This window comes from Equus asinus, chromosome 4 (genome assembly GCF_041296235.1).
Source record: "Equus asinus isolate D_3611 breed Donkey chromosome 4, EquAss-T2T_v2, whole genome shotgun sequence".
Classification (NCBI taxonomy): Eukaryota; Metazoa; Chordata; class Mammalia; order Perissodactyla; family Equidae; genus Equus; species Equus asinus.
The window spans coordinates 76,664,710-76,680,803 of record NC_091793.1 but is presented as its reverse complement, the minus strand read 5'-3'; positions in this window follow the sequence as shown (position 1 = coordinate 76,680,803).

Below are 16,094 nucleotides of genomic sequence, written 5' to 3'. Positions count from 1 at the left end.
CATATAGTACGACCCATTATGTATTAGCTCTTGTCAAAGGGGCAAAATAGGGCAGTGGGTGAAAGTACGGACTCTGCAGCCAAACTGCCTGGGTTTGGATCTGCTGCTCCCTGGTTCTGTTACTTCAGGCCCTTTTCTTCTCTCTCTGTCCCCAGGTTCCTCATCTGTCGACTAGAAGATAACTAACAGTGCCGACCTCAAAGGGTTGCTTGCAGGACCAAATGGCGTAATATGCATGAAGCACTCAGAACAATGCCAGGCACAGAGAAAGTGCTGGGCAGGAGTGAACCATCATTAATGTCATGTCCATGGTCCATTAGCTGCTGCTGTTCATACTGTTGAACCTGGGGCCCTGCAAGGGCCTGAGGCACATTCTACATGCTCCAAGTACCATTACGGTGTGCACTAGGATTGTTGGAGTGCTAAGTACATCTTACGGAATTCCGCTCAAAATTGATTCGGCATATACTTTCTGGAAAGCACTGTGGGGAACACAGGGCAGTAAGACAGTCACTTCTTTGAAGGGGTTTATCTGCAAGTCAAGCCAAGAGCACGTAAATTGTTAGCTATCACAAGACAGCAATGGCCAAGTTAATGTTGGTGGCAGTAAGTGCTACAGATATTTGAAGGTGGCATCTGTCCTCACAGGAGAGACAAGATTCATAATCTCTGAAAATTGGGGATGCATGTATGACACATAGAAAATCTTTGTAACAACCAGATATTTCATCCAGCAGAACTCCCTATTTTCAAACAGACCGCACAACACAGAGAATTTACTGAACAACAGAGACTACGCTCTCGAACTTTGTCTCCACTAAATATGAGCTTCGAGTGGTTTGCCGAGCTGTGGCAATCAAGTGACAACAGGCCAGCATAAACATATTTTGCAGCCTTACGATGCTTTTCCTAAGTGCAAAATGAAATAGCCACTCTAAGGGGGATTGCAAGCGCGACTTAGTTGCATTAGCATCCCATGTGTGATGGTGCAGTTAATCAGCCTATTTGACAGGCTTCAGAACAAGCAGCACCATCCCTGCTGCTCCCCCCTTTTAAGTGTAGGCTTCCTCGTAAAGCCATCTGGGGCATTAAAAAACCAAACCAGCAGACAAATGAAAAGCACACCAATTTCCTGAACTGAAGTCGGCTACTCAAAGCCACACTTCCTTATTTTCAAAATAGCAGACACACCTTGTCCTACAAATGACTGTACTTAGTACTGGCCACCCCCCTGCTCCCAGCTGTCAGAGCCTCATTGCTTTTACCATTCGAGCTTGCAGCTTGTAAGGAATCTGCTGGTTGGGTTCAAAAGAGCTGAAAGGAAAAGAGCTGTGGAAGGCAGGGCCAGCTTAAGGTGGCTGCCTCAAGCACCACGATGGGCTAACCTGCCTGCTGGGTCATGTCAACCTTCCTGCCTCAGCTCCCATTAGGGATGAAATGTGTGTTCGTGGGCCCGGTCAGCATGTTATTCTACGGGATGATGTTTGTTCTGAGTTTCAAACTTTTGAACACAATCCATTTCAAGTTGGGAACAAAAGGGAAAACTTTGTATTATCTATAATATCTTCCCCCTGTCCTTACAATCATCTTCTCTCCACTGGGGAATGTCTGTGGTTTGACAAATATGAGGAAGAACAAACTCTCTCACAATTCCTTCCAATGACTGTTTTATAGCAATACACAAATTTCCCATTGTTGCAAAGAAAGAAGAATGTCAACAAAGAATGGAGGATAGGGAGAGAGGACACTAATCCAATCTCAAGTGGCAGCTCCTCCCATCTCTGTCTCAGAAAAAACAAAGCCAATTACGTCCTCATCTCTCATCCTTCAAACAGGCTGATGGAGGCTCTTCAGAGAGAGACTAAGGATTTGAATGGAAGCCGCTAGGGGCTCAAGGTAGCTGACTATGAAAATTGCATTCAGCCTGGATCCAGCACTCCTTGGCAGATGGAATCAGCATTAGGTGTTACATGTTTTACAAGAATCAACATTGTAGATTTGGTCTCTGAGCTTTTGGGCCTTAAGCCCAGAGTTGATCAAGATATGCTCTGACAATTTTGATATTCAGTATTGTCACCAGTATATCCCATCATAGGCCATCTCATTATCACCAGCTCAAGTGTGCTAGAACATGTGGGTTTGTGCCAGCTGGGAGACAGGCAAGAAGCATGGTCGGTCTGGTCTGACTTTCCATCATTATTCACTTGGGCAGATGGGCACTTGGGTTTCATGTACTGAGGAGCCATCAAATGCAAAACCCTAACAATTTAGGAAGGTTTTTTTAAAGGATGCATAAGACGCAATTGCTGAGGCCTGTCAGCCTGGCAGGCTTGCTGGGGATGATGAACCTATACATATGAAACCCTGGAGGATAATCAGCAATGATTACATGAATCACTCCTAGAGGGGCAAAAGAACAAACTCTTTAGTATGACATTTAATACCTGTTCCAACCTGCCCTCACTCAATGTAGCAAGCCACTGGCCACTCCAACATATATATACAAACATACAATCTCACATGCTCTTATTACATTATGACTGATACTTTGCCCATTGAGATAGGGTCTAGGTTTCCTCACCTTGAATCTGCGTGGATGCCTGGATTGCTTTGATCAATAGAGTATGACATAGTGATGTTAGGTGGCTTCCAAGGCTAGGTTAGCAAAAGGATACGGGTTCCTCCTGGCTCATTATCTTTAGGATACACGTCTTGGAGCCCTGAGCTAGCATGAAGAAGCGCAGTTGCCCTGAGGGTGCCATACTGGAGAGACTTCACAGAGAGATCTCATAGAATTAGGGATGTCCAAGGATGCCCAGCTATTTCAATCCCCAGCTGTTTGTCACCCCAGCCCAATCACCAGAGAGATGAATGAGTGATCCTTCAGATGATCACAGCCTCCAGCCTTCAAGCCACACCAATTGATGCCAAGTACAGCAGAGATGAGCTGACCCTGCTGAGCCCTGTTTGAATTCTACATTCGTGATCGAAATAAATATGTTGATGTTTTAAGGCATTAAATTTTGGGGTGATTTTTTAGGTAGCCATAGTAACTGGAACATGCCACATCCTAGCACTGTACTCCAGCAAGAATGGACAGCTGACTTCACCCAAAACCTCCTGTGCATTCGTTCCTTCCTCCTGTGACCTGCCCACACCATGAATGTTCCTTAGTCCTGAAATGCGCAGCCCCTCTCCATTTATTTTCCATTCTCTCATTTGTTCATTCATTTATTCATTCATTCAACAAACACTCATGAAATGCCTACTGTAGGGATGTTATAATAAATCAGAAACAATTTCTGCCCTCAGGAAGTCCATAGTCTGGTCCTAGAGAGAGACAGATGGAAATTGCTGAACTGACATGGACGTGTAGTGCTAGAGATAGCACCAAATCATACCCACCCCTAAAGGCTCATTGAAATCCTACCTCCTCCAGAATGTCTTCCCTGAATCTCCCAAATCATACTCCTTTCTCCCTGTATTGAGATACTCAGTGATGTGCTGGAGTTACTTACACCAGCTCACGGGAACTGACTGCACACATCTCTTCTCAACTCTGTGTTCACTGAGTTCACGTTAGTAGCTTGAAACTGATCATGGCGGGAGCACTTACACTGTAGAAATTGGCAAAAGCTACAAATCAGGGCTTCCCCCACCTCTTTTCTTTGTGGAGAGCTGGTTTTAAACATTGACCAGCACACCACTGGAGATACCTCTCAGTTGGTATCCATTAGGGGTTAACTTTTGGGGTGGATGATGTTACATCAAAAAACGCATCCTCTGGGAATAAAGCTGTTTTAGCAAATAATTGGAAGTGTTGGTGGAGACGATAAGGACCGCCTAAGACATGTAGAGCACTGCTGGCAGTGAGTCATTTGGCTCTGCTGTGGACAGCTTGCTGGCACTGGGTTTTCTTTTTCTTTTTTTAAGAAGGATGTTGCAAAACTTTTGCAAGCCTGCCAAGGTGGTTAGTGATAAGCTTAAGCAACTCTAGGGGCTTCAGTAGCCAGGCACTGGAGAGAAATCTGTTTGCCATCCCCTGGCCCTTGGCCACTAAAGCAACAGACAAGAGAATCACCTGGCAACTCCTGCCTGCTCAGCCCTCACACCTGCCAACAGGAAAGAGCTGCTTCGCTACTCCACCTACAACATGTGTGTGAGGTTTCATCTTGCAGAAGTTTCATTAAATGGCAAATGGTAATGTTTTCTGTTTGTTATGGGTGGAATTGTGCCCCCTCCCCAAAAGATATTTTGAAGTCTTAATGCCCAGTACCTGTGAATGTGACCTTATTGGGAAATTAAGTCTTTGTGCATATAATCAAGTTACAGCAAAATCATTAGAGTGGGCCCTAATCCAGTATGACTGATGTCCTCATTGGAAGAGGAGAAGAGACACAGAGATAACATGAACAGAGGGAAGACTACGGGCAGACAGATGCAAACACAGGGAGAATGTCTTGTAAACTTTATTTACAAAAAAAAGGCAGTGGGCTGGATTTGGCCCATGGGCTGTAATTTGCAAACTCCTGACCCAAATTCTCCCCCTTAATTAATGAAATGCACATTTCCTCAATACTCCTCCAACAGGAGGACTGGCGACTGACAGCTCTCAGTTGAGTTCCTCTCCAAGTACCATCTTCACATGAAGAGAGCTGCTTCATCCAAAGTCAAAGTCCCTTTCAAGGGCAGCCTAGATCCAGTGATTGGTAGAGAGGAGGCATACAAACCCAACCCCCTTGCTTTAAAAGATGCTGAACATCTTTTCATACACTCATTTGTCATCCATATATACTCTTTGGTGTAATGTCTCTTCAAGTCTTTTGACCATTTGCTAATTGGATTTAGAATTTTGTTTCTAGTTAAAACATCATTTATATTGAGGACACAGTAAAGATATTTTTAGACAGTTTAAGCCTCAATAAATTTATCATAAAACTGCTGTCTTTAAAAAAGACTCTTGGAAAAAGTATTTCAGCAAGATGAAAAATAAATTCAAAAATATGCTGCAGTATGAGATGATATAAGAATGGAGAATTAATATAACTTAACAAAGTTCATTGTTGATTCAAATGGTAATGAGCAAAAGAATAAATACATCCTTAGCAATGTGGAATTTGAATTCTAGAGATGAGAGGGGTTTGGGGTTGGAGAAGATGCAATGGAAGGATTGCGAATTTGGATGGTGAAGCCCCAGGAACCAGGGTTTAGACCCTACATTCCCTGACTGAGTGGCTGCGCCATGTTTCGTGAAAGTGCCTGCTGCAGTGCCTGGAGCGTGGTCAACAAACTTGAGTTCTGTCTAAGAAAATGCACACAATAGTCTCAGCACTGTGGATGTTAAGAGTAACTAAACAGGGTTTCAACATGTATATGAAAGCAATACATTTGCCTTTATTTAAATCCTTTAACCCAGCCTATCCTTTTCTTCTTCCCATCTCAGTAAGTATGTAACAGTGAGGTCTGCCCACAATGCACAGCGTTTGTGAAAGATGGCTTTGGGGAAGGAAAAGGAGAGGAATCATGTATTTCAGGCTTCTTTAACCAAGGAAGACTTCATGGAAACACTAATGGTTATGATTGACATTGAAGGCTGAGGGAGAAAGAGCTGGAAAGGAACTAATGATGCTAGGTGCTCATGTACACATAAATATTCCTGTTTTCCTAGGGTTCCCTAGGTTCTGCCATATTATCTCCTCTGCAGAGCATATGGATGGATGGAGACAAGCTAGACACTAGTTAACTGAATTTTCCTGACAGGTCCAATTTCCTGTGAGGCCATTACAACAAAGTGCTTAAAGTTCTACCTCTAAAAGAACTTAATTTTTACCTTACAGATGTTGGGAGATTTTTTTGGAGGCCCCAATCACTATAATTGTCTGTGAAGTGGTTTTGGACAAACAAGGCAAGGACCTCATGGGGAACGCCCACCTTAGGCTGTGTAAAGTTAGTTTCTTTCATTACTTGGGAGCAACACCCCACTGCTTGATGATGAGGCTATTTTCCAGCCACCTGAGGGTCAGCTGTCAAAGAAGACTGAGCAATCACTGTCAGCAGAGGTACATGAATGAAAAGACCTGGGACCCCCTAGAACACTGCCCATAGAAAAACACACATCGCTCAAGCAACAATATGATTCACTTGGTACAGAAACATTGTGCAGTGGACGTTTATCAAGTTTTGTTTTGACTCAGCACATGAACCTTCTTCCTAATTCTTAGACTCCCCACAGTATGAATCTTGGTGGTGGGGAGGGCACAGCCAGTCATAACAGAAAGATCCTCTTTCTCCTCACCCCCTGGCATTAAGGGTGTGGGCACAGGGCCTCAGGTCAGACAACTGAGGGCTCACAGAAGGATTCTGAATCTCAAATGAGTGGCAGATACATAAAAAGATACCATTGCAGTAGATGCGCAGTAGCAGCTACATATATAGCAGGAGTGGTCACTGCAGTGAGTACCACAGGGGACGGTACAGTGGGGGCTGTGTTCAGGAGCAGTGAGTGTACAGTGGGTGGGTGAGTAGAAGGTCAGAAAGGTTACAACTGGAGTTTCCTGTCAGGATTATTGCTGCTGTCCTTCCTCCATTTGGCTTTTCTCCTGGCTTTCTGTTGATTCTGAGTTACCAGCCATCCTTCCCATAAATTCCTTTTATGCCCAAGTTATTCATGGTTGATTTCTGTTGCTTGCACCAAGGTCTTTTGGCTGATACTTGTTGCAAGGAAAATAAATAGTCAATATGGATGGGTTACTACAGAAGGTATTGAGGAGAGGTGTGATTTTAGCTGGGTTTTGTCCTCTTAAATTTTAGGCCCAATAAATAAAAATGATGGACTGGCTGGTTAGTGAGGCTTACTCTGAGATGAGATGAGGAAGGATCAAACAGAAACATTCTGGGAAAGTCTACCCAACTCCCACTGTGGTGGACACTGTCATGTGCTACCAGGTCCCTCTCAGAACCAAGGCCCTCATTTCCTCGGCTACCAAGAATGCTGACTGCTGATGGATTGATCACAGTTTCATCCTTTCTGCGATTAACCTTGGCCAAAAAGAGCTACTACACTCATGGCAATGCCTCCTCCCCAGGGACAGTTCACATCCAATAACTGGTCTTTGCTTCATTTGGGGGCAACTCTAAAGGACTCTCCCAGCTTCAGAGCTCTCTGTGGGATCAGCTGAAACCTTTGATGTCACTGCATCACAGTTCAGCCTCTCCCCCTGTCCAATTTGGCTTCCTTCTCTCTCCCATAGGTCTTGTTCGTTAAACAAATCTTCAATGCAGTGAGTTTTCCAGGAAACCCAACATAAGACATCTACCTACCCATTTCAGAAACCCATCTTCCTCTTCTTAGGCATAGCCATGACCCTTGTCAGCATTATGACACGAGTTCCATTATAATATTATGACACTCAGCCTCTCTTTCAGGCAGGTGCTTTTGCCAGCTCACTCACCACACCCTGAGCCTAAATCTAACACCATAGTCCTCAGTGTTAGTCCACAGTAAAAGTAGAATGTTCTGGATAACAAAAGGCTAACTTACGGAAGACTAGGATTAATTTTGTATCGAACCTTTGGAATGCAGTTCTAACACCTATCATATACATGTCTGTGGTGGGAAATCATACACATTTGTGTTATAATCTTTTTTGTTGACTTGGGGTAATTATATTATTATGTATATAGCAAAAATAGCCACCATATTAAGTTCTATTATGCATAGGAAACACATTAATAGATGCTTTAGATATATTATCTCTAATATCTTTAATGATTCTATATAATTTTTTTTCCAGTTGTGTGCAGGTAAACCAACTCTCAAAAAAAAGCCCCAATTTGTATCATTTGTCAATTTCCATCCTGCAAATAGTCCCACCATGACTTATTTCAAACCACGGAGATTATGTCACAGAAACTGCCACTGTGATGTCATTGAAATGTATTCTTGGGAAGAGACACTAACGATTGGCTGATGTGAGCCAGCTCCAACACTCATCGTTATTTCCTTTTATCAGATGATGTGTCAGAGGCTCGCGGAGTCTCCTTGGGCTGCCTTCTTTGGCAGAACATAAAACTCTGACTGCATTGTCTTTAAAAGTAATGAAAAAATTGTATCTCACATAAAAAGAAATCGGAAACATCTCACTTCCCAGACTGGTCAATGTCCCTCCTCATATTCATCTTCGAAACCCGGATTCTTTCATCTTTCTGTTCTGCCATCTCAGAGTGCTGGCTCAGCACCCTTTATGGCCATATGTGGTTGTCTCAGTTCCAGGTACCTGGCGCAGACATGACAATAGCCAATAAGCAGAAGAAAGAAATGGTTTCCTCATATGTATCTTTTTACCAAAAAAAATCAGTACAGATTTTAGTACAGGTTTTAATACTTTTGCATATTTCAGTGGACTCAGAGAACACACACATACCACCTCACATACAGAGAAGATGGAATTTCCTTTCTTTGCATAAGAAGAAACATTTTCTTTTCTTGCACAGTTATCTTCACCAATGTCCCCTGATCTTTTGGCCATATCCTAAGTGTCCCTGGGTCTCACGCACAAGGAGGCTGAGGTGAGGGAGTAAGAAGACCTGGCTCTTGTCCTGTTTTTATCACTGACCAGCCATGCAGCTTCTCTCTCATTTGTAGAATGAAAGGATTAGATGAGCTGCACTACAGAATTTTATGACTTTGTATCTCCATGATAAAACCCGTCCTAGGATCTTATGGAAGTAAGCCCAGGTGATGGGGAGCAAAATAATGAAGGCAGCGCACCCGACCTGGTGTCAGGAGTGTACCAAACCTTACTTTCCTTTCTCTCCCTCCCCCCAATCACCCTCTCCCACTTCTGTGACATTTCTGGGAAGAAAAGTATAAGAGTATATCAAAATGTGAAATAAAACTTTCTGAAGGTGTCTGTAAGCCATTATTAAGGTGAAAACTGTACTTTTGGAAGCAATGTGAGAGCTGGTGGAGGGAGGCTCCCAGTCAACACTGACACCCTCTGCTCCCTGCCTTTGTTCATCTGCTGGTCCAAACTGTTCATAAGGAAGCTCCAGAGCATTCACTTGCTTACTTTGCTGCTAGTGATAGAAATATACAGCCCCAATTTGACATGGCAGGATTGCAGGGCACCACCTGGCAAGTTTGCCATTCTTGGCACTTCCAGACTCCCAAAAGCTATGGAGCAATCTGTCTTGTCATCAAATTCCACCTTGTCCCATTATCCAGGAGGGCCTGCCTGCTCATCTATCCCCGACTCCCTGGGGAGCCTCACCCCTGCAGCTGAAAGGGAGACAACGCTGATAACTCAATGTAAAAAGTCACTTTTGAAGACTAGGGTTCCTGGGACTGAGGCAATGTGATAGTGTGGAAAGAAGATGGCATTGTCACCCTATGGCCTTGGGCTTAGAAAACAATTGCCAAGAACTTCCTAAAATTATCTGCACTACTCCTAACCACCATGAGAAGTTACGTTGTACCGATTTCATAGGTGTGGCAGCTCAGTGATGTTCTATATTTGCCCAAGGTCACCCTGCTGACCCAGGATTTGATTCAGAGCTGCTTCACCATACAGCCTCCAAGTTTAATACTGGAATGGGAACTTGAGAGAAAAGATGAGGCTAGAGATTTGGGAGTCTTATGCAAGAGTCAGTTGGTGGACCATGGGAATGCACGAGCTATCTCACAGAAATCCAGAGAGAAAAGTGGGAGCCCAAAGTGTGAAGATGGGGATTTATCAGTCAGGGGAAGAAAGATCCAGAAAACCTAGAAGAACCAGAAGTGAGGTGAGAAAGGTAAGAAGAGTTATGGTCACCCTTTTGATTTTTCAAATGGGATTTTTAAAAAATGACAGAATGATTTATCCAGCATCCATCAAGCAGTTTCAGCTAAGTGTTTATTTCATAAACTCACAGAGATCCTCCTGGGCCCAGGCAGGTAAGCATAACCAAATGATATGACTGGCAAGAGGCACTAAGGAGAAGTGGAGACTATAGAGAACCCCTCTCTGTCAAAAAGGGCCAGCCAGCACTCAGACCCATCTGACTGTGGCCAAATCTTACAAGTTTTTTCAGAAGGAGCTGGAATTTTCAGTTTTTTGTGTTCTGCCTACAGAACAGTTCAGCAGCTGGGAAGCAGCCTGCAGGCCACGAGTTTGCCGACTCTGCCATAACGGGTGAGAGCCTTTCTAGCTTCGAGAAATATAAACACGAGCCCCAAGACTTCCCAGGTTCTGGGGAGCCCTAGACCCCAAAGCTAAATGCTAGCTTTTCACGTATACTTTTTAAATTAGGGGGGAAAATGCACATGTCATTTCTGCGACGTGATCTGACTAGGCAAAGCAGAACTTTGTGGTAGAAGTAATTAGCGTTAAATCATGACTATAACAGAGAAAAATGGCACTAATGAGGAATGTGTCTTATGAGGAAAGTCAAAGGTAACATTCCAATTGCAGGTTGATGCCAAAGGATGGAAATAGGGCATTTTGAAGGACTTTGTGAACAAGGACTTTGATAGAAAGGATAAAACATGGATGGCAGTCAATGAGAAGTAGAGTTCAGTAGCAAGGGTCTTTCATTTTCCCTCTCAACTTTCTCCCTTAATGGGAACATGTTGGGGTTGAAAACAACTTACTGTCTTTGAACTATGCAAAACATTTTTAAAAAGAAGAAAAAAAGAATGACTCATCTAAAGACAGTCACCATTTAATAAACTGTGGGAGAACTGGCTAAGTTGAGGGCTATCTGGGGGACTTTCATTTGATATCCAGTATGTTTATGGGATACCATTGACCCCCATCAGTCAATAGGTGCCAACAAAACAAATTTAAGGAGAATCTTCTGGATTCCTCTGTGTGTGTGTGCATGTGTTTCTATGTGCTTATAGCACATTTCTCAAAGCCATACTTAAAACGTTCCTTTGGGGGGAAGGTAGATCCACTGCACTGTGTTAGCTGCAGCGGTGGTTTGCAAAGACTAATGGCTCCATTTCCTGCACTGAAATGGATACTCTGTGTTAGGTTCTTCCTAGTTCACAGGTTCTACCTATTTGCCTCCATAGTTAGGATCCCTGGGCCAGTTGAGCCCCACCTATAGTCTGTCTTCTAATTCCTTATTCTAGGATGTGACATTAAGTCACTTAAGTCATTAACCTCTACCTTTGACTCAGTTCTGAAACCTTGTCCTGCCCTGTACCCTTTCCAGCATTCCATCTCTCTGATCTGGAATCCTGCCTTACCTTTAGAAGCAGCGCCCTAACCCTCCCTACCTCTCCCCAAGACTGATAACAGACTTCCCTGATATTTAATGTCTGCCTGGACTTTCCAGTATTGCCTCCCTTGGGATCGTGGAGCACTCATCTGTCTATCTGGTGGGATGCCTGCCTGCCTTGTTGCACATGCCTTTCACAGCTCCACAGTCCTTATTGCATGAACTGCACTACTTGTTGCCCATTGCCATTTGTCTGTAGGGCTGTTTTGCATCCCAGCCTTACACCAGCCCTTGCCTATCTCCCTAGCTCCCACCTACACTAATGATTATTTCAAGTTCCATGTCTGCCCCTTCCTGGCTACTATGACCCAATGCAATTAACCAAACCCTAATGAGTTCTGATTCAAGATAGTGCCATGGGGAACCGATACCATGGAGAACCATTCCTAGGTTAAGTTAGATCTGCTTGCCTCTTTCTATTTTTCAGCTGCACTTTCAACACTGGAATGTTTGAGATAGAATAAAAAATTTCCTATTAGATAAAGAAAATAACAATAATTCTAACAATACTTTAGAGCAGATTATGCTGACTGACTAATAGATTTTGCAAGACTTACAAAGGAAACAAAAGGTACAGTAGAAGCTGGCAATGATAACATAACATCTCTTCTGAAGACACTATTTTTTCAAAACACTTTCATTTAATTCATTCAACAAATATTTACAAATGCCTACTATAACATAGACACCATATCAGGCAGCAGACTAGGCATGGAGTAAACAGAACAATAGGACATCAAGACAAAGTCTTTCTTATCAAGGAGTTTACAGTCAGCCATCATTTATACAGTGATTTTCTAACTTTGTTTCAGCAACAAAATAAATTTTTCAAATAGTAATCTTACTTGGCAACTGTATTAGTCAGGATAGGTATGGTTATGCTGCAGTAACAAATGACCCCAACATTCTGGTGGCTTGCAACAACAAAGGTCTATTTCTCATTTGTGCTTCATGCCCTTCATGGGTCAGCTGAGGCTCTGCTTCATATCCTCTCTATTTCAGGACCAATGCTGACGGATCAGCCTCTATCTGCAACACTGATTGTCTCACAACAGAGGAAAAAAGAACATAGATGATAATATAGAACCCATATCCTGGCTCTTAAAGCTTCTGTCCAGAAATAACACATGTCATTTCATTGGCCAGAGGAAATCTCGTGACCAAGCCTGGCATCCCCAAGGCAAGGAAATATAATCTTCTCCAGGAAGGGGCTGCAAGTAATTTTGAAGAATAAAGCACACAGCACCTCAATATCAAAAGTAAATAGACTGAAGTAGTATCCTTCTTCCTGAGGAAACTCTACAGAATCTTAAGCCTCTATGGAATTCAGTTTAGAAACCAACAATTATCTAATCTGAAATTGATAAAAATTCTGTGAAGTAAGCAAGGAAATTATCCCCATCTGAAAGGTAAGGAAGCTCTCTAAGGCCCAAGAAATTTTCATAACTTCCCAGAAGACAGACCAAGAGGGAGGGCTGGTGCCTCCTCCTTCATAGATCTTCCCTGTATACATGAAGTCTTTGTCATGACATCCGTGGAATGTCTAAAACCCAAGAAAGCTGTCTCTTCCTTACCCACTGAGTTTGGGCACAGCTTCATTTTGTCCTCAGTGGCCTGCTGCAGGCAAGGTCATGCCATGCAAAATCACCGCAGAAATCTTGGCTTGGCTTGACCTTTGGAGTGTGATTACAACACATTTGAAAAGCAGCAGATAGATTGTTTCAGCTCCACCAGCAAGTAATTCAGAAAATGAGGCCCAAGAAATACCTAAAGAAAGAACAATGCTGCCTGAAGAGATGGTAATAGTAGTTGGATAACAGTAGTAGTTTTTCGTATCTGGGATATTCTTCCTTGTTTGTTCTTTGGAACAGAAGCCAGGCTTCCTTCAACAGAGTTACTGAGTACCAACTATGTACCAGGCAAGGTAATAAGAGCAAGAACAAAGGTGACCAAGACATAATTCCTGCCACTAGACATTTCAGAGGAACAGGGGAGACAGACTTGGGGATGATGCTGAGTGCCATTCCTCTTTAGGAGAAGTTCCATAGGACTCAGCCTCTGGAAGTAGGAAGAAGAGAGTAGGGAGGAACCTTTGAGAGATGGCCTGCATTTATGGGGTGAGTGAGGCACGTGCTTCCCAGCACCGCCAATATGTACAACTGTTATCCACGTGTAGGAAAGAGCCTGGATATGGAATCATGAGGATCAGGCTTGACTTCCTGTCCTGTCATTTCTTTTCCATACAACTTTAGGCAAACATCGAAACCCATTTGAGTTTCGCTTTCTTGTCTATAAACAGGGAACAAATAAAACCTGCCTTAACTGCTTTACAGGGTGGAAGTCAGGGCCAAATGCATTGTGAATGAGAAATTGCTCTGTTAAACGTGAACTTGGCCCTTCTTCATTGTCATTCCTGAGCACTGCCTCAGCACACAGTAAGGTGACAAAGTCATCTTGGTTTGCCTGGATTTTCCCAGTTCTAGCAGTGACAGTCCTGCCTCCCAGGAACCTCCTCAGTCTCAGATGAACTGGGATAATTAGTTCATCTATCACATATTCTGACCAGAGGAGTTGTGAGGTCCCTGCTGGTCATAATATTGTTTTTAAATTTTCTAAGGTGTACAATTCAGTGGGTTTTTGTGTATTCATAAGGTTGTGCAACCATCATAACTATCTAATTCCAGAACATTTTCTTCACCCCTAAAAGAACTCATTAGCAGTCAGTCCCAGTTCACCCCTCCCCTCAGCTCCTGGCAACCACAAATCCACTTTCTATCTCTATGGATTTGTCTAGTCTGCACATTTCATATAAATGGCCTCAAAGAATGTGTGGTCTTCTGTATCTGCTTCTTTCACTTAGCATAATGATTTCAGGTTCATCCCTGTTAGGGCATGCATCAGTACTTCATTTTTATGGATGAATAATATTCCATTGTATGAATTCCACATTTTCTTTATGCTTCAGCTGATGGACATTAGAAACATTTGTTTCTAATTTTTAGCTCTTATGAATAATGCTGCTATAAACATTTCATGTCCAAGTTTTTGTGTGATCCTGTGTTTCCTTTTCTCTTAGATGGTCCTCTAGGAGCAAAATTGCTGAGTCATATGGTCACTCTATGTTTAACTTTCTGAGGTACCAGCAAACTTTTCCAAAGCAGCTGCAACATGTGACATCCCACCAACAATGTATGAGGGTCCCAATTTCTCCATATCCTCACCAACATTTGTTATCATCTGTCTTTTTGACTAAAGTCATCCTCGTGGGTGGAAAATGGCGACTCTTTGTGGTTTTGATATGCGTTTCCCTGATGGCTAATAACAGTGAGCATTTTTCATCTTCTTATTTGGCCCTGATACTTGAATTCCGAAATAAGTGGTCGTCTCACTGTGCTGAAGCTCCTTGTTGAGAACCCAGGAGCTCTGGCAAGTTACCAACTCCTGAACAGAGAAGAGGAGCTTCTGTCTGAGTTCTGCCCAGGATGAAGGCTCAAATGCCTGTCCACAGAACAGTGAGGTCCGAATTCTTTCATGGCATCCAAAGCCCTTCCTTATCAATCTCTGATTTCCTTTTACATTCTCAACCCCCTTTTGTCCCTATGTGAATGCTCCACTCCAATACAGCAGGTCCATTTGTTGTCCCCTGGAATATATCACTCAAGTTTCTTCCTTTGGATCAATAGCCAATGGGAATCTCAGTTCATAAACTGGAATGTAAAAGAAATGTCACATCTTCTCACTTCACATCAATCAACAAGTTCTATCCTAACTTCTTTCCTGCAAGCCTAGTGAGAAATTCTGCCTCAGTCATTTTGAGGACTCTCCCCATTCCTAGAAAGATGTCAAGGTTTCAGGGACTTACACATTGTCAAAACATAGAGGTGGGGGAGATAGAATATGATGATAAAGATTATCATGGAGATGGCCACCGTCCTTGTTCTCATGGCCCCTTCAGTTCCGGCGGTTCTTCTGGCCTGCCAGAGGCACTGCAGTCTTCACTCAGGGTGCAAGCCCTGTGCCTGGAGGGATGACCAGGTAATGCCCCCACACGCACACACATAGTTCTCTCTTGGGACTGCATTCATGGAATCTACAGACTCTCTCCTTCTCCGTGGAGAACTCCTCTCCACACGCATTCCTCCCCCACATTTTGGAAACTCCATGGGGATGCTTCACATTGGGGTCTGGGCGGTCCTTGGAGCCACTCCTGGACATCTCCATATCCTCCTCACCAGCTGCTGGCCTCCTAGGGCTCCATGCTTCCTGGCTGCCTCTCTGGGGTCAATTGGCCTGACACATTACACAAGCAACTACTGTGTGCCTTCTGTTCACATTTCCTCCTGGTGTTGGAGGTCCTCAGCCACTTCCTCATATCCCAGTCACCCCCAGTAAGTGACCTCCAATATGAAACAAGTCCACAGCTCAGGGCACCTGTGCTCACAATAGCTTGCAGAGATTGCATTGGTATGACTTTGTGTTTCCTTTTATCCCATGTTCATCTCTCTAGGATTTAGCGTGAATCTGTGAGAAGGGAGTCAGAGAACAATCTGAGGGGCGTGTACCATGCTCTACTCAAAATTCTTCCTCCGAGTTACCATATGATCCAGCAGTTCCACTCCTAAGTATATACTAAGAGAAAGGAAAACATACAAAATTTGTGCATGAATGTTTATAGCAGCTTCTTCATAATAGCCAAGAAGTAGAAAAAACCCAAACTATGACCCAATCAAGTGATGAGTCAAGAAACAAATTGTGATATAGTCCTACAGTGGAATATTATCCAGCCATAAAAAAGGAGTGACGTGCTGATACACACTAAAACATGGATG